This window comes from Macaca nemestrina, chromosome 18, assembly GCF_043159975.1.
Source record: "Macaca nemestrina isolate mMacNem1 chromosome 18, mMacNem.hap1, whole genome shotgun sequence".
Taxonomy (NCBI): Eukaryota; Metazoa; Chordata; class Mammalia; order Primates; family Cercopithecidae; genus Macaca; species Macaca nemestrina.
This window is the reverse complement of record NC_092142.1, coordinates 49,927,505-49,949,817: the sequence shown is the minus strand read 5'-3', so window position 1 is coordinate 49,949,817 and position 22,313 is coordinate 49,927,505. Positions and strand designations below refer to the sequence as shown.

General features: G+C 43.7%; 1 long non-coding RNA gene and 1 pseudogene across 1 annotated transcript in view; both read right to left on the bottom strand.

Moving 5' to 3' along the window:
- LOC105492260 (uncharacterized) overlaps window positions 1-22,313 on the bottom strand; it is a 65,948-nt gene that overhangs the window by 2,285 nt on the left and 41,350 nt on the right. Inside the window, exon 2 of the long non-coding RNA XR_011616148.1 lies at window positions 10,434-10,490. This is a non-coding gene — a long non-coding RNA (uncharacterized lncRNA). The remainder of the gene's footprint in view (window positions 1-10,433; window positions 10,491-22,313) is intronic.
- Window positions 4,987-5,073, bottom strand: LOC139359956 (small nucleolar RNA U3; annotated as a pseudogene).

The following is a 22,313-nucleotide window of genomic DNA, read 5'->3' as shown; positions in this document are numbered from 1 at the left end:
ATATGACTTTTAGTGGCTGCAGAGAATCTCATTTTGGGGACTTGCTATAAATTATATAATGGCCCTCAATTCTCATCAATGTTGCCTCCAAATGAAAAATATTATATTTCCCCTAAAATTGTCATTTATGGCCAGCCATGGTGGCTCATGCCTGTGATCCTAGCACTTTGGGAGACTGAGGTGGGCAGATCACCTGAGGTCAGGAGTCTGAGACCAGCCTGGCCAACATGGCAAAATCGTCTCTACTAAAAATACAAAAGCCGGGCGTGGTGGCACATGCTTGTAATCCCATCTACTCAGGAGGCTGAGGCAGGAAAATAGCTTGAACCCTGGGAGGTGGAGGTTGCAGTGAGCCGAGATCATACCACTGCACTCCAGCCTGGGCGACAGAGTAAGACTCCATCTTAAAAAAAAAAAAAAAAAAAATTGACATTTATATGCCACAAAAACATGCCACCTAGTACCTTCATGAAAAATGAAAATAGAGTGGTGGTGTCTTCTATTTGAGAAGTGTATCAGAACACAAGTGAGTGAAAGTTATAGTACTATATCAAATAACCTTAATTTGCTCTTGTTTGTACAAAAATTTTTAAACTTCCATACTTTTTCATACATTATTTTCACTATTATAACTAGCAAAATGGTAATAATTGTCATTGGCAAGAGTACAGACAAATGAACACTTATACATTTCTATTGAGAGTTCAAATTTCACTGTGTTGAAAGATTTTTAAATGCTCAGACCCAGCATTCACCTTCTAAGAATTTATGTTAAGGAATTAATGTTATAGATGTGTACAAAGATTTATGAAAAACAATATTTAAATCAGCATTATTTTTGTGCTTAATACATAGTAACTTCTAAAAATGGAAGCTATAATTACCAGTACTAGCATCACCAATTCCTTTTCCAGCCCCATCTGGCTTTTAGAATAAGAATATTATAATTAATACATTTTTACATTGGGTTTCATCTCTTTCCAGAATTATTTTTTGACACTTGCATTGTTTTATAATCACGTTAACTGCAATTATTAAGAAATTAACTTGAAATTTTTGGTTCTCTGTTAAGCAATGTTTCTTTTATATTGCTTTTCCTCGTATCTGAATTATTTATTTTGCTTCATTTTTCAGCCACCTGGAGCGTTTCTTTGATGATTTTTGCTTTCAAGAAGTAATAGTCACAACTTATGTTGTTTATGAATCTGTCCGCATAAGATTATCTGCACACTTTCAGAGGGCTGTGACTGGGATTGCAGACACCACGCCAGGAGTGGAAGCACCAAAAAGATTACAAATATACAAGAATAGCACCTTGGCTGCATATAGTCTTAGTTCTCAATCTCAATCCTCTGAAAGTTTGTGGATTTTGATAACATTTTATCTTAGAATTTGCTAAGAAGTGTGACCTAGTGCAATTTCTTTCTTTCTTCTTTTGGAGGTAATTTGGGTACTTCTACCCCCACCCCAGAGGACTAAATGATTATAGGATTTTAAATTTTGTTATCCTTGAAATGCAAACATTTTAGCCATGTATGCATCAAAGAACTCTTAGAGGGGATAGCAGATCTTTTCTTAGAAGGCCATACAGCTTTCTAAGTAGGTCATAGGGTCTGTAGAGGCGAGCATGCAATTCTGCTGTTGTAGCAGGAAAGCCGCCAGAAACAATGAATAAATGAGCAGGCATGGCTATGTTCCAATAAAACTTTATTTGCAAAAGCAGGTGAACAGCCTGCCGGGGCAGTTTGCCTCTAGATTCTACAGACACAAGTCTTGCTTCAACTCAGGGGAATTTTCTGTCATATCTTGAGTTATTTTTTATCTTTCATTTGCTCTGTTGCCACCATTTAAAAATCTTACATAGAGAGTTGATCTGTAGCTTCCTTTGTAGTTTCCTCTCTCCTTTTTCTTTCTCTCTTTTCTTATTTTCTCCATTTCTTGTCTTCTTTTCACTGATTCTGGGAGGATTCTTTGAGCTCACTTCCAAATTCACAGATTCTGTTTTCTGTTCTATTCAATCTGCTCTGTATTGCCCTAATGACACTAGAAAATTTCCATGATTATGCTTTTCACTGGGAAACTGTCTTTCTGGATTTCAGGGATTTCCATTAAAAGAAACAATATCTCTAATCTTATGGGAAATACCAAAATGAGAGATCACTTTCACCCTTGTTTATTTGGTATAGTTTTACATCATGAGAGAGGATTTGTTTTGATTTCTCAAAATAAGCTCTGTTTTTTAAATCACAGACACTTTTCCTACCTCTGTTACATTTTCTTTTATTGTACATATTTGCAGAGGGAAAACCATCGATCCACTGTTACAACTTGAGAATGATTCTGTTAGAAACTTATTTAAGTATGTTACTCACAGAGGGGAAAAGGATTTGTTGGTCTATTCTGTAGGTATTTTTCTAGTTTGGAGGTTCAGTTGACTATGATGAACAGAAGGTGGGTGAGTGGGAAGGTGCAGCAGGAAAATGCACCATTTCCTGGTGGTTTCTTTTCACCCTGTGCAGGCACTAGGGCAGCAGCATCCGCAGTCATCTGCAGGGCTGAGATTTGCTCACTCCACTGCTAGGGACCCTCTCCTGCTCGTCCTCACCTAGCCTTCCCAGTGAGGGCTCCATTTACTCTCCTATTGAGGCAGGAGGCAGAACTCGACTCTGGAGGTGGGGCTTGGACACCAGACCTAATTGAGGACCAGCTAAAACAGGTCAGGGGTAGAAGCCCTTCCCCATAAGGTGCACCCATCAGTGTGCCATGTCAGTTTACCAGTGCCATGGCAACGCCCAGAAGTTACCCCCTGCCCTTTCCATGGCAACACTCGACAACCCAGAAGTTACCTCCCTCATTCTAGACATATCTGCATGGACCACCCCTTATTTTGCATGTAATTAAAATTGGGTATAACTACGAGTACAGTGGCACTTCTAGGCTGCTACTCCGGGCACACAGCTTATAGGGCAGGCCTGGTCTGTCTTCTGCTGTACATTGCTGCTTCAATAGAAGTGGCTGTTTAACACCACTGTCTTGCCCTTGAATTCTTTCCTCGGGGAGGCCAAGAACCTCCTGGGCTAAGCCTCAAACCGGGGGCTTGCCTGTCCTGCATCAATATGGCAGGAAGGTTTATTACTGTCCCGAGCATGTACTTCTCTGCCATGACTGTACTACCAGCCCTAAATCGGGGCAGCAAATCCTTGCTTTCAATGAGTCTCCTTAGCAATAGCTGTTTTTTCCTTCCCACACAATTTACACCACGTAAAGTCTGGTGTGAGCGGTGCTCTTGGCTGTTTCCTATAAGGGACAGTGGAACAATTCCTCAAGTCCTTTAATCTGCTCCATACCAATGACCCTGTGGTCCACCATAGTAAATAACATGAACCCAAGATTGAGGGGCTTTTGCAACTCCTAGGGAATCCCCTCCACTTTTGCAGGGGCCCTTCCCGTGCCGGCATTAGACAGTAGCCTTCCTTCAACCGCTTTCCTTCTCCATCACATCCTTTAAAGAAAAGTACTCCAGTTTCTAGGTTATCCATGGCTTAGTTTCTTGTGCTGATAAAGATTTTCTTTCTTTCTTTTCATTTCTTTGTTTTTTAATTTGGCCATCATAAGGTTTGGAGAGGCAAGGGAAGTAAACAGATAAACTCGAATCACTCTCTGAAAATGGAAGCCACAGTTTCCTCTTGATTCCTTCTGACAACTTGAATTAACAGACTTGGAAACTTTTCTCTTGTGTCTTGCAGTAACTCATTTCAGTCAGGAGGCACTTGTGGTCCTCCTTGTTCGGAACAGTTCTCTCTTCTCATACGCCTGTAATTTTTCTTTGTTTGCTTCTATTCGTTAACCCATTGCTAGGAGTTCTGTCAGAGATGGTGTGGGTCCCTGTGTGAACAATTCAGGCCAGGATGATGGGAGAATGGAATGGATTAAACTGGATGGAGTTGAGTTTGGCTGATTCGAAGATCTAGAAGCTGAAGGAAGAAGAGGGAGCTAGAAGAGGCCAGGGTAAGGAGGTCGGCCTGGAAGGGAGTGGTGGCGGGAAGTTTGGACTCCCTGCTCAAGGTTCCTTGTCTGTGTTTGGTATTTGCATTGGGAGTCTTTCTATCGTGAGCGCAAAGTCCAACTTAGAGGGAGTTAACTGAGGAAGGGAAACCGAGCCGTAGTTCTGGTTTCAAGTAGAGCTTAATTTAAAGTAAAAACAACATCCTTGAGAATCCAGTTTCTGTCACCTCCTTGTGCTTCCTGCTGTGTTAGATTGATTCTGGGGTTCACTGTAGTGGCCCCTAAAACTTCTGGGTGATAAAGCGGATACAACAGCCCCAGCCTTACCCCTCCTCCTCCCCACCAGCTCAGTTCCAACAGCGTGGAGCTTGGATCTTTCCGTTGGTTTCCACTAAATATTTTTTAAAATTAATAACAGCTTTATCGAGATGTAATTTACATACCATACAATTCACCCACTTAAAGTAAAATTCAGTGGTTTTAGTATATTCACAGAATTATACAACCATCAACACAATCACTTTTAAAAAATTTTCATCACCTCAAAAAGAAACCCCATTCCCATTAGTAGTCACTCCCCATCCCTCTTTCCCCCAGCCCTAGGTAACCACGAATCCACTCTCTGTCTCTATGGATTTGCCTGTTCCAGACATTTCATACAATAGGTGGTCTTTTGCATTGGGCTTCTTTTTTTTTTTTTTTTTTTTTTTTTGAGACAGAGTCTTGCTCTGTCGCCCAGGCTGGGGTGCAGTGGCCGGATCTCAGCTCACTGCAAGCTCCGCCTCCCGGGTTTAGACCATTCTCCTGCCTCAGCCTCCCGAGTAGCTGGGACTACAGGCGCCCGCCACCTCGCCCGGCTAGTTTTTTGTATTTTTTAGTAGAGACGGGGTTTCACTGTGTTAGCCAGGATGGTCTCGATCTCCTGACCTCGTGATCCGCCCGTCTCAGCCTCCCAAAGTGCTGGGATTACAGGCTTGAGCCACCGCGCCCGGCCAAAAAATGCTCTACACGTTCAGAGAAACCTCTCTAGTCACAAACTATAGAAATGATCCCTGAAAGTATAGTCTTGCATTGGGCTTCTTTTACTTTGCGTGATGTTTGAGAGGTTCACCTGTGTTGCAGCATGTGCCTGAATCTTATTTCTTTTCATGGCTAAATAATACTCCATTGTATGGATGCATCACATTTTGTTTATGCATTCATTGGTTGAAAGGTACTTGGTTCGTTTCCACCTTTTGTCTATTACAGTGCTGCTGGAAACATTTGTGTGCATTATGTGAACGTTTGGTTTCATTTCTCTAGGATATGTACTGAGGAGTGGAATTACTGGGTGATATAGTTCACCTTTTGAGGAACTGGCTGTTTTCCAAAGCAGCTACACTATTTTACACTCACACCAGCAGTGTCTAAGTGTTCAATTTCTCCACTTCCTTGCCAGTCTTGTTCAGATCTCTCTATCTGGTGACAGCCATGCTTATGTTGTGAAGTCATATCTTATTGTGGACTCCCACTAAACTTTTGAGATTAGACCACCCTGAGTGCTGAGACCATTCCTGAATCAATCACTGTGTCAAGGTCTATTTTGTGCTGGATTGACCAGACCTGGGTCAAGAACCTCATCCTGGAGATCCTTCCAGACCATGTGGACTCAGAATGAAGAGAAGGGTTGACTCTAAGTTCAAAATCAGAGTCATTACTAGAGTAAGAGGAGCTGGAATGCTGGTAAGATGAGAATTCGTGTCTACTAAAGCTCAGCTGCCAGTAGTCTGCTAGGGCTGTGCCCTGACCCAGGCCTGGCTGTAAGTTGGCTTCAGGATTTAGTTCCAAGGAATTGCTGGTCTGGATATCCCCCCTTCACTGTGCCCCTGACACCATGGCCACTTATCTGTGGCACTGACCAGTTCTAGAGGCTTTAGCCTACTCTCTCCTCCAGTTCTCACTGCAGCAGGGCTGTTGGCGAGGATCTGCAAAGACAGTTTTGAAATTTCTATCAAACAGACCACTCCTTCCCATTCTAGAAATCATGAATTCTTCAATCTGGCCCATCTGCCGTGTATCTAACAGATGTTCGTCAGACCTCCCGGCCTATAAATACCACCCTTCGCTAATACCCAGTATGGATAAGTTTTTTCTTATTTTTATTTTTATTTTTATTTTTATATACAGTTGGTCATTTTCTGGGGAATCTGGGAGATAGATAGGTATGGGTTTATGTTGTTGTCTTCCTGCACTAGATAAGTAACTCCAGCGTGCTTCCTGGAAACAGCTTATGACTCAAGCTATCTATTTCAAGACTGGGTCAAAAATGATCCTACTTCTACTAAAAATACAAAAATTAGCCAGGCATGGTGGTGTGCTCTTGTAGTCCCAGCTACTCGGGAGGCTGAGGCAGAAAAATCACCTGGGTGACAGAGGGAGTCTCTGTCAAAAAAAAAAAAAAAAAAGATGATGCTACTTCAAAACACATCATGTCTCATTGGACACTCTCCACATGGTCAATAATATAATAGAAGTCAGCTGTCACCTACTGAAGGTTTACTACATGGTGGGCACTGCGGAAAACATTTTCATGTATTACCTCATTTAATCATGAAATCCCCATGTTATTCTCACATTATGGGTAAGGAAACTGAAGCTCAGAGAGGTTAAGTGACTTGTCAAAAGTCACACAGTAAACCCTGACAATTCACATGTAGTGCTAGAATTTTTAAGTGACCCTGCCTACAACTGTGATCTTCCCATCACTTTATCTATCCAGACCCTCCTCCGATCCTGCAGAGCCTCCTTGTGAATATGAGAAACCCATCCCCCGTTCCTGATTTGGCCATCATCAGGGTCTGCCTGGCCTCTGGAGTAATCTGCTCTCTGGCTCCCTGACCCCAGTCTCGCTTCCTCCGATCCATTCTTTGCCGTCCAGCCAACATGAACTTTCTCCAGTGCAGCACTGATTGTATCACTGCCTGATTCAAAAGGCTTCAAAGCCAAGAGTTGGAAACTCCTCAGTGCAGGGCATGGCCAGGCTCCTGTGATACCGTCTCTCTTGCTGCCTCCACACCCTGTGCTCTGCTGCTCATGTGAACCATTTGCACGTCCATCAACGCACCATGCTCCTTCTCACTTCTGTCTTTGCAACACTTGTCATTTTGTCTTCTTACCTCTGTCCCCACCCCTTACCCCTCACCAGTTTCTCTTCTCTGTGCTTTTCATCCTTCAAGGCCAAATCTATGTAACAGCCTGTAGAAGAAGACACTTCTTCAAGACCACCACCACAGACATAGCCACCAGGCCTTTGGGCAGGGACGCAAAGGCCGCGTAGCTTCGAATCACACCAGTCTACCTGGTTGGCCTGCTTACTAGGTTGTCCTCAGTGTCAGAACAGGAAGACTGCTGTGGTCATCTGGTCGACCTGAAACCCTTTTCTTAACAGAGTTCAAAGCTTAATCCATATTCCATATGGCCCAGCTCATGTTCCCTGGACCATTTCAACAACTCAGGCATAAGGAGACTTGGCCAGTTTTTCCATCTGCAGATTGAAAGGGAATGTTTCCCCCAGATAATCTCCAAGGCCCTTTTCTACTCTAAATTTCAAGATTGCAAGTACTCTCTTATCTTAGGGTCTACACTCAGCTAAACATGGTCTCACATTTCCCCGTCTCTCTCTGTCTCCTTGCCCCTTGTTCCTTGGTTACTTTAGGGGTACAGCCTGCTCTTGGAAAGTCGTCTGGGCTGTAAGGAGTGGGTACTGCACTTCCATTATTCCTGAGTCCCAGGGATGGCAGTCCTGCAGACTGAGGATTTGAGCTGCGGGTCCCCAGCAGGCTGCGTGTCCTACTTGAGCAGGAATAAAAGGCCAGGTTGGATGCCTGCAGGAAGGGTAAACAAACCCATACATTTTCTACAACAAAAAAAGAAAGAAGGAACGAAAAGAAATATTGATTATGTGGCATTGAAGTGCCTGGGGCTTTAACAGACATTCAAAATTGGACGCATTGCTCAAGATCAATAGTAGGTTTTATGCTTCTGACCTAAAAAGTACCAGCTCTATGTAATTTAAACACTGACAGCCATGAGGATATCTCCTAGCATCTGGCCTGCTTTCCTCAGGTACCCTGGACACATCTGCTGGCTTCTCTGCAGCCTTTTTACTTTTCTTTCTTTTTTTTTTACTGGAAGATGACAGTAGATAAGTAAAAGGATTCTTTTCAGAAATGTGGGATCAACTGCTTCTGATATCATTGCCTGAAATGGTAACCTCAGACAGCAGTGTTGCATGGCTGAAGACAGGGAGGTCAGCTTGTAGACAGGAGGCAGGGAACAGGGGTGGGTTTCTGAGGTTGGAAATGAAGGACAGGAGAGATGAGTGCTTCCTGACCAACCTCCCAGGCCTGGTGCTGTGCTAGGTGCACACAGGTTCTCCCCTTGTCTTTGTGCCAGCCCATGGGATGGGAGTTGCCCTGTTTACAGAGGAAAAAATCACAGTAACTTTCTTGATTGAGTGGGGATTTGGCTGCAGCTAATGGGGGAGGGGGGGTGAAGATGATTTCAAGGGGGACATTTGGGTCTAAGAATTTTTATACGTGCATATGCATGTGTATGCAGACACACAGTCACACATACTTCTTGTTGGCTGGGGGACAAACAGAAGCAGAAGAGGACTGTCGCTGTTGTGGCAATGGGCTCTGATGGCCTGAGATTCCATCCTGGCTCCATTGATCATCAGCTGTGACTTGAGACCAGTTACTTAGCTTGCCTTTCTCTCAGTCTCTTCATATGTAAAATGGGAGTGATAATCATAATTAATCATAATAATATCTACAGATTAGAGTTCTTGGGAAGATTAAAAGGGTCACTGCAGGTAAAGTTCAGCACGGAACAAGCACAAGATAAATGTTAGCGAACTTTAGTAACCAGTAGGCAGGCAGGTTTGGCAGAGAATGTGGCTGTTTCAGGTTGCCAGGATGCAGGTTGAGATGTTGATTTCAACAGTGAGTCCAGTTCAGCAGGGGCCGAGGTGAGTCAACACCCACCCCAACATCCCAGGCACATGCACACAGCTAAAGCATGGCACCAGCCTTTCAGGAGGTAGGTTCCTACCTGTGGCTCCAGCTGCCCTCACAATATTTCAGGCAGTGCCCTCGGGTCCTCACTGGAGGGGGCACCTTAACTGGGTGAGCCTGCAGCTTTTCTGGGTGCCTAACCCCCACCCAGAGATGATCTGTGCCCCTTCTGTGCTGGCTTTGTTTAGGGGCACAGAGTGCATTTGTTGGGCAGAGATGTATAAAGTTTTTTTTTCCCCCCTTAATTTTGTGGCAGGATAAGACAGTTAATCTGTTTTGACATGCTATCTAAATGGCCCTCAGATCAGTATACGGAAGAAACCATCCATAAGTCATGTCTTTTATACACATGTACTGGTGTGTACAACAGGGAGAGTTATATTGGCTGCGAGAGGCAGAATAATAATGGCCGTTATTATGGCGAATTCAGGGTCGCCACATTCACTCCACATATCAAATCCTCTTTCAATGAGGCCAGCTCCATCAGCTGTCAGATTCTATTAAATATATCCCTCAGACCCACTGACCAGCTGACAGGAGAGAAACTCAAAACCACACACCCCCCATTAGCATCATAAAATGTGAAGTCAGCTGGAAGGGATGATAACAGAACTGAAAACAGAAGAGATGAAAATCTGCAATGCCCTTGTGTCCTCCTAAATAGAAACCCCAAGAGTTACAAACACACCCATAAAATACCGAGGTAAAAACAACAGCAACAACAACAACAAAAACACGACAAAGATCATCCTGTTGTATGCTTCATAACACAGAATGGTTCTTTTACCTTTTGTTAATGTGAGATTCGCATAAATGTTTCATGAGGTTAATACAATGCATAAACCAAAACGTTTATTAGGCAACATCTGTGCTGTTTTCCCAGATAATGCAATGTTTCTTCCAAGTCAATGAACTATAACCTATCATAAGGTTTGGTTGTTAAAATACTTGTACAATGGTTGTGATATTTAACGCTTTTGCAGATGCTCTGGTTCTACCAGAGAATTTCTTAATCAGACAAGAGCTCAATATGGCTGGCACCTTAAAAGAAGGTGTAGAGGTTCCCTTGGAGACAGAGCAAGAGAGGAGAAGAAAGATTTCTGTGAGCTGACTAGATTTGCTTCTCTATTTCTTCAATCTAACTTTCTAAATTTGGTTTTGTTTGCAGAGACATTCACTTAATACTTGAAGGAAAAAACAATTAGATCTGTACTTAGAATCTACCAAGAAGCAGAGAGTGGGTCAAAATGCCCAATGGCTTTGTGCAGCTACAATCCTATCATGATATTGGTTCCATATGGGACTCTTTAAAGCAAAAAACAAAAAAAGTTATGAGACCAATAATTTTTAATGAAACTTGGCTTAGCTCACAAGCAAGTCCAGCAGATGAAACAGCAGCCCAAGCTGGAAACCCGATTTTTCTTCTTCCTGGCAGGGATGAAAGAAAGCATCGTTTCAATTAAGAAAGAACCTAATGGAGATATGTTTTGTATTATCAATTTTATGCAAGTAGACATTTAGACATTCTCTCTCCACATCTTTAAGGGAGTCCCTCTCTTTCTCTGATGGCTGTGTGAGATCATTTTAAATGTGGGAGCTTTCCTGACCCTACTTTTTGGGTTGGACTTTTGATGGAAAGTTTTAGTAAAAAATTGTTGAAACCTCTTGTCTCCATCAATTTGGGGCAGATTTCAGAGGTAGAGAAAGTTACCAGAAAACGAGGAGGCGGTCTATCTATCTATTATCTATCTATCTATCTATCTATCTATCTATCTATCTATCTATCTATCTATCTATTATCTCTCTATCTCACTGTAGCATGAGATTTCCCAGTAGTGACATTTTGGCTGGATAATTCTTTGTTGTAGGGGGCTGCCTTGTGAATGGTATGATGTTCAGCAGTTTCCCTGGCCTCTACCCACTAGATGCCAGTAGCATCCTTCCCCCAGTTCGTGACAACCCCAAAAGTCTCCAGTTATTGCCAAATGTCGCTTGGAGGGTAACACTGCCCACCAGTTGAGTGTTTTAGTATTTTTCATGAAACACTTGGACATTTGTTTACTGCCATATCTGGGTGTCCTCTGTAGGACTATTTGCTTAAGGACAAGCGTGACTTTTTATTTAGGTAGCATCTGAGTCTGCTCATATCTAGTGGTCTAGCTGTGTCTGGGTTGGAAAAACTCCACATGTTAGAACACAGAGGAAGAACACGGGTTGTAAATGGCGGCCCATGCTGCCCATGCAGCTGTGGAATGAAATGAGCTACAGAAGGATCCTCTTGCCCAGGTTCCTGCCTTCAAATGAAACAACTAGGCTCAAAGAGAGTTGGTTCAGCCATCACAAGTGTCCAACTGGGGTGGGGGATCTTCCCAGCACCTCCACCTTGTCTCTGCCTTGCATATCACTCCATTTTATATTTCCCAGAGCTCTTACTGCTATTTGAAATGATCTTGCTTATTTATGTGTATACATTTGCCTCTATTTTCAATTGACTGTCTCCCCCACTAGAATGCAAACTCCATGAGAATAAGGACTTTGCTTGCTTCAAGTGGCAATGTAGCCACTTTATCCAAACTTGGAGGCTTTGGTATCAGACCCAACATCTGCTGCTTATTAGCTACCCTGGCTTTGGGCAGCCATTTAGCTTCACTAAGCTATATTTTCCTTCTCTGTAAAATAATAATATTAATAACAAGATTGGTTCCTATGTGATGGAATTAAATGAGATCATACTTAACACATAATAGGTGCTCCACAAGTATAAGCTCTTACTGCTCAGCCACCATGATTATAGCTAACACAGTGGTGCCTGGCACGGAAAGAAACACAGTCAATATTAGTGAAGTAAACGAATGAATGAATGAATGAATGAACAAATTCTCTTGTGTCTGTCTCTAGTTTTATTTTATTTTTTTAAGACAGAGTCTCGCTCTTGTCACCCAGACTGGAGTGCAGTGGCCGAATCTTGGCTCAATGCAACCTCCGCCTCCCAGGTTCAAGCAATTCTGCTGCCTCAGCCTCCCCAGTAGGTGGGATTACAGGCACCCACCACCACGCCCAGCTTTTTGTTTGTTTCTTTGTTTTGTTTGTTTGTTAGTAGAGACAGGGTTTCACCATGTTGGCCAGGCTGGTCTCAAACTCCTGAACTCGGGTGATCCACCTGCCTTAGCCTCCTAAAGTTCTAGGATTACAGGTGTGAGCCACCACGCCCTGCCTCTAATTTTAAATTTCTCTTGTCACAGATGATGATTTGCTATCAAATCCCCTTTTCTATTTTCACTGGAGCTGGAATGCCATGGTCTAATAGAATGTTTGTTTCTAAGCAAGTAATTATAGCAATCATATATAAATAAAATATACAGGGAACAATATATACCCCATTTTTTTTCTTGATAACATCCAATTGGTGGTATGTCTTCTCTTAGGAAATATCATTCTCTGCAAAGGACTTCATTATTTTCTGAAATTCAATTTCATGCTGAGCCAGACAGTCTTCTTTTTCTCATGGGTTTGTGGGGAATCTATCAATATCCCAAACTAGGGGAAAGTTGGCGAGGGACAATGGCAAGTGGAGTGCTTGGGTGAGAGGCAGTGCAGTTCTGGAAGGGAGTGGAGTCCTTGGGTGAGAGGCAGTGCAGCTCTGGAAGGGAGAGGAGTGCTCGGGTGAGAGGCAGTGCAGTTCTGGAAGGGAGAGGAGTGCTTGGGTGAGAGGCAGTGCAGTTCTAGAAGGGAGTGGAGTGCTTGGGTGAGAGGCAGTGCAGTTCTGGAAGGGAGAGGAGTCCTTGGGTGAGAGGCAGTGCAGCTCTGGAACGGAGAGGAGTGCATGGGTGAGAGGCAGTGCAGCTCTGGAATGGAGAGGAGTGCTTGGGTGAGAGGCAGTGCAGCTCTGGAACGGAGAGGAGTGCTTGGGTGAGAGGCAGTGCAGTTCTGGAAGGGAGTGGAGTGCTTGGGTGAGAGGCAGTGCAGTTCTGGAAGGGAGTGGAGTGCTTGGGTGAGAGGCAGTGCAGTTCTGGAAGGGAGTGGAGCGCTTGGGTGAGAGGCAGTGCAGCTCTGGAAGGGAGTGGAGTGCTTGGGTGAGAGGCAGTGCAGCTCTGGAACGGAGAGGAGTGCTTGGGTGAGAGGCAGTGCAGTTCTAGAAGGGAGAGGAGTGCTTGGGTGAGAGGCAGTGCAGCTCTGGAACGGAGAGGAGTGCTTGGGTGAGAGGCAGTGCAGTTCTGGAAGGGAGACGCAGTGCTTGGGTGAGAGGCAGTGCAGTTCTGGAAGGGAGTTGAGTCCTTGGGTGAGAGGCAGTGCAGCTCTGGAAGGGAGATGCAGTGTTTTGGGTGCATGTGACATCGCTCAGTCTCTTCCTGCATCCAAGTGGCAAATCACCATGTGTGAGAAATATTCTCAATCAGAGAAGAAAAAGAGATGTAATTATGTCATTTATAATGAATTCTGAAGGAAACAAAGAATTTAAGAAGGAAAACTCTGGAGACGACCAGAGATCCGAAGCCTTTCGGATCATCTGAGCTGCCCTGGAGAAGACGCATAGCTGATCAAACATTCGTGCCGATCATAGGAGGCCGTCCCAGCCCCTGAGAATGCTCTGGAGGAAGCAGAAAAACTCAGGAGCCCCAGCAAACACAGTCCAGCTTTTATTAAAGAAATTATACGCTCTTCTCAGCTTCCACTCACATCGATAATATCAACTTTTGGACAAACGCATCTCTCTGGGGAACAGGTTCTGAGACTGGCTCTTAATCTTCTTTCTTTGAAGTATCCAAGGGCTTAAAGGCATGTGTCAATATCTGGGGCCTCTGGCCTTTGTAGGAGGGGGTTTGAGAGGGTCCTGCTGTGGAGGAGAGTGAGACCACCAGCATCCACATCCCCCTTTCCAGGCTGACTGTTTCCATTCAGCCAGCCTTCAGCCTCCAGACCACCACCTGCCCACGCTGCAGTGAGAACTCCCCGACGATCCTGGTGTCTCATAAAGAGGTGGTCACCATGCACCTCTTGTTTTAATACAGGCCATTCTCAGGGGGTTCCACTTTCAAGGACAAAATATTTCTGAAAGATTGATTATGGCACTTATTATATCATATGATATAGAATACCATTTACTAACTCTTTTGAAATTTATAATCAGAATTGAGTTTACGAATATCTTTGTATATTACGGTCTTGGCCAGCATTTCCCAAGTGTGCTGCTAAAGTAACAGCCAACATGTAGTTCCTGTGTGTTCTCTCACAGGCCCTGTGCTAAGCACACGCTTCATCAGATGCACTCTTCACACCAGCCCCAGGAGATGAGTATTTTTATGCTCATTTTATTGAATCCAGATCCCATATTTTAACCTAAGTTTTTGTGGTCAAGTGAGTTTGTAAAAGTCAGAGTTAACCAAGATTAATGGATTTTGTTACTATAGAAATTCTCAGCTTTTTAATATGTTTATATCCATTAGAAATCTCCGAGAGGGAGAATAAAATATGTAAACTTTTCCAAACAAACTTTACCATGGAACACTTTTTTCCCCTAGTGTTATTTCCAAGGGTGAGTTTTCTGCAGGAACCTTGCTAGGGAGGGTTATGTTCCTAAAGAGACACAGACTCTACTTTCTGGATTAGTCACAAGGCTACAAAGTGGATCATTGAATGAGTTTTTTAATGAATTCTTATGTTTCTACAAACTACTTTCAAAATTGCAACATCAGAATTGAAAACTTGATATAGAGCCAGGGTTATACCATGCTGGATATCAAAAGTCATGGGAATCTTTGGCAGAATTTTCACTGCTTATAAAAACTCTCACCAAGCTCCTTCATTTTACCCTCTAGGCGATTTCCTAACTTACAAGATTTTTGCCAGGACTGGAAGAGATTCTTTCAGCAGAACGTCTACAACTTACCTGAGAGCAGGGGCTAAACAGTCCATAGACTAAATCTGGCCCGCTGCCTGCTTTGTAAATAAAGTTTTATTGGAACACATCCATACACATTCCTTTACATACCGTCTAAGCTGCTTTCCCACTACAAGGGCAGAGTTGAGTACTGTAGCAGAGACTGTACAGACCACAGAGCCTAAAATACTTACTATGTGGCCTTTTTCAGAAAAAGTTTGTCAATTCTTGCCTTAGAGCAACATATTTACAATGATTATAGAGCCTGGCTACAACGCAAAACTTCTTCAGTAGAAGCCACTGCCTAATATACCAGAAATTCAATTTGAGGCAAGCAATTGCCATGGTTTACCCATTCTTTAAGTTCAGAGATCCTATGTAAAGCATGTTTTCTGCAGAAAGAAAAAGGAAAGAGACTCCAGCATCGATTGAGCTGTGATTAGGTATCTGGAATGGTGCATATACTGTCCCATTTATAACAATTTAGATAAGCAGATGGTGACCTCATTTTATGCAGAAGAATATTAATTCAATGAGATGAAGTCATTTGATCAAGGCTATACAGTAAAGAATTTGCATCTCAAACTCTGACTCAAAGATGGGTGCTGATTCTATAGAATGGTTAAGAGTGAAAGATCTGGAATTACCTAGCCAAGATTCCAATTCTAGCTCTGTCACAAACTAGCTTTGTGACTTGTGCAAGTGACATAACTGTGTGCCTCAATTTCCTCACCTGTGAAATGGGAAGGAGAAATACTATTTTAACAGGGTTTTGAGAACTAAATGAGTTAACTCGCGATACCTGGCATATTAAAGGTACTGAGCACGTGTTCGTTGTTAATGTTAAATGGAGAGCGCCATCAAAGGATGGAGGATGACATCTAAACTTCTGGCTTGAACAAATTCTGAGTAGGGATGGTATATTCACCTTATCAAATATTTAAGTGAACCTCTTGAGAGCAGGGAGTATTTTCTTGTGTCTTCCATACACCCCCTGTCCCCTCAAGTGCCTTGGACAACATATTCCACTGATGCTTACTAGTTAGTTGAAGGTGGAATTGGGGAAAGGGGACTATCCGGAAAGTTAAATTTTCTTTTAATTTTTAATTTTTATAAATTTAGGGGGTAAAAGTGCAGTTTTCTTACACGCATATATTGTATAGTGGTGAAGTCTGGGCTTTTAGTGTGCCCATCACCTGAATAGTGAACGTTGTCCCCAATGGGTAATTTTTCAACTTTCACCCCCTTCACACAGTGTCCCACCTTTTGGAGTCTCCAGCATCTGTTATTCCACTCTGTGTGTCTGTGTGTCTGTGTGTACCCATTGCTTAGCTCCCACTTATAAGTGAGAACATGTGGCATTTGACTTTCTGTTTCTGAGTTATTGCACTTCAGCTAATGGTCTCCAGTTCCATCTATGCTGTTGCAAAAGACATTATTTCATTCCTTTTTATGGCTGAATAGTATTCCTACACACACACACACACACACACACACACACACACACACACACACACACAATTCAGGAATACTGAATAGTATTCATATATATATATATGTGTGTGTATATATATCCTATATATATATCCTACATATATATCTTATATATATGTCACATAGGAAAGTGGAATCTTGAGCTCCTAAAACTGTTGGCAGAATGAGCTAATGTGGGGAGCTTGGTTGGCACTAGTGACTGATTTTTGCTTCAGCTTCAGGGGACTGCGCCTTTGTCTAATATTTCAGTGATCCACCATCCCAAACTTAGTGCCTTAAAACAACAATCATTTATCATCTCTCCAAGTTTCTGTGAGTTGATTGAACACTGTGGGGTGGTTCTTCTGTTCCAGGTGTTGCTGATTAGAGCTGGAATCATCTGGGGACTCAACTCTGCTGGAGAAACCAAGAGGGCTGTTTGACATGGTTGCAGTTGATACTGGCTGTGGGATTGGAGTCCATTCAGGGCAGTTGAGCAGAGCACCTTGATTTACCCCCATGTGGCCTCTCCTTTGACTTGGACATCTCACAGTGTAACCACTGGGTTCCAAGGGAAGAAAGTTTAACTGTCTTTCTTAAAGTCTGCACTTGGAAGTCCCAAGACAATTTTTGTGCCCAAATTCAAGGAGAGAGGAAATGGACTGCCTTTGGATGACAAAGAATTAGTGGTCATCTTTAAGCCACCATAATCAAACTCCTAGACCCGTGTCTGACCTTGCCCTGGAGCTGGTCAGCTGCAGCCAGCATCTTCCTCGCAGACAAGTCACTCCCATTATTCTGTTTGTGAGGTTACCCAGGTCTTAACTTTCAGTGGGCATCTCAGTGTGTGACCACTGCAGTCTGTTCATAAGGCCTGAAGGAAGGTATTATCACGCTCCCTCGTTGCCCTTTCATTGAGCTTCCTAAAGCAGTTTCAACCCTGCCCACACCTCTGCCTCCTCAGATCTTCATCCTCTACACCTAAATAACTCTCACTTGCCCTTCCTATCTCAATTTAGGAGCCACTTCCTCCAGGAAGCACTCCCCTATCTCAGTGTTCTCAATGCATCATGATTTAACCCTCCCTTACCTGGCTCTGCCCTTCCAGTCATTGCATTTCTCCTTCAAGTTGTCACAGGCTGCTCACTTCTTGCTCATCTCCATTAGACAAAAGGTTTCACAGAGGGTGGGATCATGCTTAATTCTCCATTGCATTCTCAGAGCTTCACATGGTTCCTGGGATCCAGTTGGTGCTTAATAAATGAAATCTCCCCACTATTTCCTACTCTCCTACTCCCAGAATCCCAGGCTAAAGATTGACAATTGGAAGAGCGGAAGCCAAGGAGAAGTTAGTAAGGAAGGCCTGAGAGCCCAGGGGGAAGGGAACTGAGAGACGCTAAGAACACGGTGCAGGTAGGGGACCATTTTGCTGGGCCAAGAATTCTGGTATCATTCACTCAAAGTCAGGCACTTGTGTCCCAATGGTTTCCTGAGCTATGGTAAAGTCTTAAACCCCAATAAATGCTTTATTCACATCCAAGAACACATTACGTCTTGGTGCGGCTCAAAGACCCTGCCTACAGTGGAGAAGAGGGCACGCTGAGAAGGTCACATCTTTGGGCTCCCCCTGAAAATGTTCTTCCAAAGCAAACACATGTGAGTTTATAAAGGCAGGTTCATAAAAGAGAAATCAGAGGGGAAGTTGTGGATCTAATAATGCCCCAATCCCTTATACTTTCCCACAGGCATCTGGGGCCTGACCCCCCAGTCAGATTGAGCCACCCACCCAGATGATAGCTGGCCTCTAAGCTGAGGGGCCTGGGGAGGCTTCAGTGATCCCTCTGCTGTAAATGTTGCCTCGGCTGGCCTATAACTCTGGGGCTGTGGAGGTGAGTTTTTATTCATAATAAGTAGCACCTGGCTGAGCAGGGGCCTCTCCCACCCCCAACATTCCAGGTCATACAGGCAGAGCCCAGGCTGTGGTCTTCTGGGGACAGGTTTCAAAGCAGCTCCATAATGGTCCTCCCCTGGGTACTAAACAAAACTGCTCCTCTGTTCACCCTGACTTTTTCGTGTCTAAGAGCCATGTCCCACGTCCCAGCTCACCACATCGACCTCTTCCTTACTTATTCCGCACAAAATGCAACTGTATATTTCCTGCACCCCTTGCTTCTGGTATCCCAGAGCAGAGAAGAGGATCTGAACTAAAACTGTAGGGGCAGAAAAAACAAAAGCAGCTATCATCCTTAGCTTCCCCGGGCACGGCATTCACATGCCAACATTTGTCACACGCAAATGAACGTGCTGTTCCCAACATGATAAATTTCACATCAGTCCTGCTGACTTGGGTTTACTAATTGCCAGATAGCATTTTCTTTGTTAAGCTTCACTGTGATCATCACACTTTTTGTTGAACTGACAGTAGAAATATTCCACAGCCAACAACCGAAATGTAGCCCAACGCACGAGGACCCTGATCTTTCATGATGGGGGTACACGCAGGTACAAGTGTCATTGTTCAGGCCTCCAAGCCTCCAGTCTCTGAAACTGATGTCTGTGCAGGGCTTCCTGGGGCTGCCATAATGCACAACTTCAGGAAGATGCCATTCACACTGTGCTCCTGTGCCCAACATCCCTGGAAGTGAGTGGAGTACAACTTGTGCATGCTACACAGTGGCCCTGGAAAACTCCATTCTGAATCTGGGGATGTGGCTGGGCAAAATGCAGGGAAACTAGTGAAGTTATTTACTAAAGGCAACTGGAGCAGGGGCCAGGGAGAGAGCACCTATATTCAGAACGCTGTTCTACGTTGTGCTTTTTAAATTCTGAGCTGCCTGCCTCCCTCCCCAAGGCCCTTTGATGGAGGCATCATTAGTTTTACTGGTCAAGTCCAGCTGTCAAATGATACCCAGAGAAAGAGAGGCAGCCTGGATACTAAGGGATGATTAGAATACAACTGGCATTTGGGGAGAGTAAGGGGAAACCCTGTGGAACTTGGGGGTCCGTTCCCTGTGAGGGCAGTGACAGAGTGAGCCACAGGGAGGTCTACTCACCTAATCTGCATGCTCCCTTCCAGCAATGAGATGCAGCCTTCTTATCAGCTGAAGAATTCAGCCAGCCGGTCAGGGTCGCATACCACACAGTGACTGGGCTTGGCTCGGCTGTCTAGCCAAGAACAGGCTGGTCTTTGTTCCTGTGTGACTGGGGGTGCTACTCAGGGATGGAGAATCTAGGGTGGGTGCAATTATGAGATTTTTTTTAAGGTATAGAAATTGTATCTCCCATCTTGGACCATGGGAAAATAAACTGAAGGAGTATGATGTTGAAAGAGGAGAAAGTGGGGTCATTTTCATTGCTGGAAATTCCTCTTCCCAAAAGTGAACCATGAGTTCACCTGCCTTCCTATTGTTGCAAGAGCCACCACTGGGGTCAAAACAGTGCACTTAACTTTCAAATCTGGTTCACCTTCTCCTGAAGTCATATCCCCTAAGGACTCATAATCCCAAAGTCTTGAAGTTTAAAGAATTCTTATAGGTCATCCATTCATCCAGCCATCAATCCATCCATCTATTCATCCATCCATCCATCCATGCATCTACCCACCCACTCATTCACCCATCCATCCACCCCCCCTTTTACCCACCCATCTACCCATCCATCTGTCCACCTATCTATACATCCACTCATCCATACAACCACCCATCTACCCATCAATCCATGCACCCACCCATTCATCCATCTAACCATCCATCTATCCATCTATCCATCCATCCATCCATCCATCCGTCCATCCATCCATCCACCCATCCATCCATGCAACAACCATTTGTTGAGAACATACTATTTGCCACCCAGTGGTGAACAAGAGAAACAATGATGCTGCTGTCATGGAGCTGACATGCTACTGGGGAAAATGGACAGTAAATAAGTAACCAAACAAATAAGCAAAACAATTACCAGATCATGGTAGATACCCAAAGAGAGAAAACCAACGAGACATGAGAAAATTAGTGGAGAGGCCTAGTGTGATGAGGAAGGCCTCTCCAGAGAGGCAACATTTAAGCTGAAAGCTAAAGGACAAGAATAAGCCAACCATACAAACTAAAAATGAAAACAAAACAAAACAAACAAATGAACAAAAAATGGGAGAAGAGCATTCCAGGCAGAGAGAACAACAAGTGTTAGTTAAGAGGATTCTCTCAAGTGGTCACAAGCTTAGCAGGTTTGAGGGGCAGAAAGAAGCCCAGCATGGCTGGAGCAGGGGGAGCTTTGCAAAAACCTTTTGTTCAAGTGAGAATAACACAAAATCTAATATAAAATAAATCAGAGCAGAGGGATTCAGATAAAGTCTGGTTAAAACCACTGATAAGATTCACCTCTGCCAGAAACTAAGATCTCCCCTGTAATATTCAGCATTTGTTTGAACTCTTTGGTGATGCCAAACCATTACCTCCAAAATCAAAGTTTATGGGCAGCTCAGGAGTGCATAAGTCTCAAGGGAGCAGGGCTAATGGCAGGCAGGGCTTTCCTTGAAGTAACATCTTCCCAAACAAAATTTCTGCATATTTGCTGAAGGGTTGACACACCATCGGCCAAATAACATCAGGCTGTGGCTTCCCCTTCCCAGCCAGCTGTAGGCTTATCCAGCTGGTTCTCACTGAGCAGTGCACAGGACATATTTCAGACCAGGAGACTTTGAAGTATGTGTTCTCTTAAGGCTTAACAATGTCAAGCTTCATAACCCAAGAACTGGCTTGCTAGCTTCCTACTTTAAATTGCTCATAATTTGAAACATGCAAACATTTCCACTTTATCAAGCAGGGCTACTAAACATATTATTGCTGGAACCTGCATGTTTTATGGTCTCCATACAACCAGGGAGCTGAGTTTTATTAAAATAGACTGTTAAGAGGCTCAATTCATTATGGAATCTTTCAAGCCCTAGAATGAAAGAGTTTTGTTTATTCTAAGGGCAGAAAAAAAGTGTGGGGAAGAGAGTAAGGATTACTCTGTGTGTGTGTGCATCTGTGCATGTGTGCACGTGAGTGTGTATGGCAGGAGAAGAGGTGGGAAAAAGGTAGAGACCACCAACAGTCTCAGCCCTGGCCCTCACTGCCCCTTCCACCTCACTTCTTGTACCAGCTGCCTGACTGAGGCCGAACATTTGTTTGTGAGTCTGTTACTTATGGTAGAGCTGGGTCTGGCTTCAAGACAACTGGAATTTAGCAAATAAAGGTGATCCTCTAGAGGGAAAAAAAAGAAGCTCAAGGGATCCCTTGAGAGTGAACACACTAAGGATTTAAAACATGGAATCTATTGAACAAACATGAACCAGGCACAAAACTTTTAAAAAGGATATTGATGGTGCAAACAGGTCAGGCTACATCTTTCCATTCAGTATATTCCTGGGATGAGGGCAGTGTTTAATGATTTTTAAGGATAAGACCATGTAATAAAGCCATTCCTATGTATTTAAGCAACCTTCATTACTTGCTGGAGCAGAGATATGGAACTTCTTGTAGCATGTTGCTCCTAGCCTACTATATCTCATTGGCATGCTAGTCCCCATGTTCTCCTGATTACAGAGGTAAGGTCTTGAGACTATGTGGGATGGTGAAGAGGTATCCACCTGTCCCCGTATCCAAGTTAAGCCTGCAGTTAGATTCTAGCCCCAGACTAGTGTCTGTCTGGCAGCAATTGAATGAGAGACCCCAAGTGAGACCCGCAGAAGAGCCACCCAGCTGAGCACAGTCAACCCATAGTAATGGGAGAGATAATAAATAGTTGATGTTGTTTTAAATCACTAAGGTCTAGGTTGATTGATTATGTAACAATAAGTAGTCAAAACACCACAGTTCACTCCCTTCTTTTACTTGGAGGATTTGGGAAAAAAAGCAGTT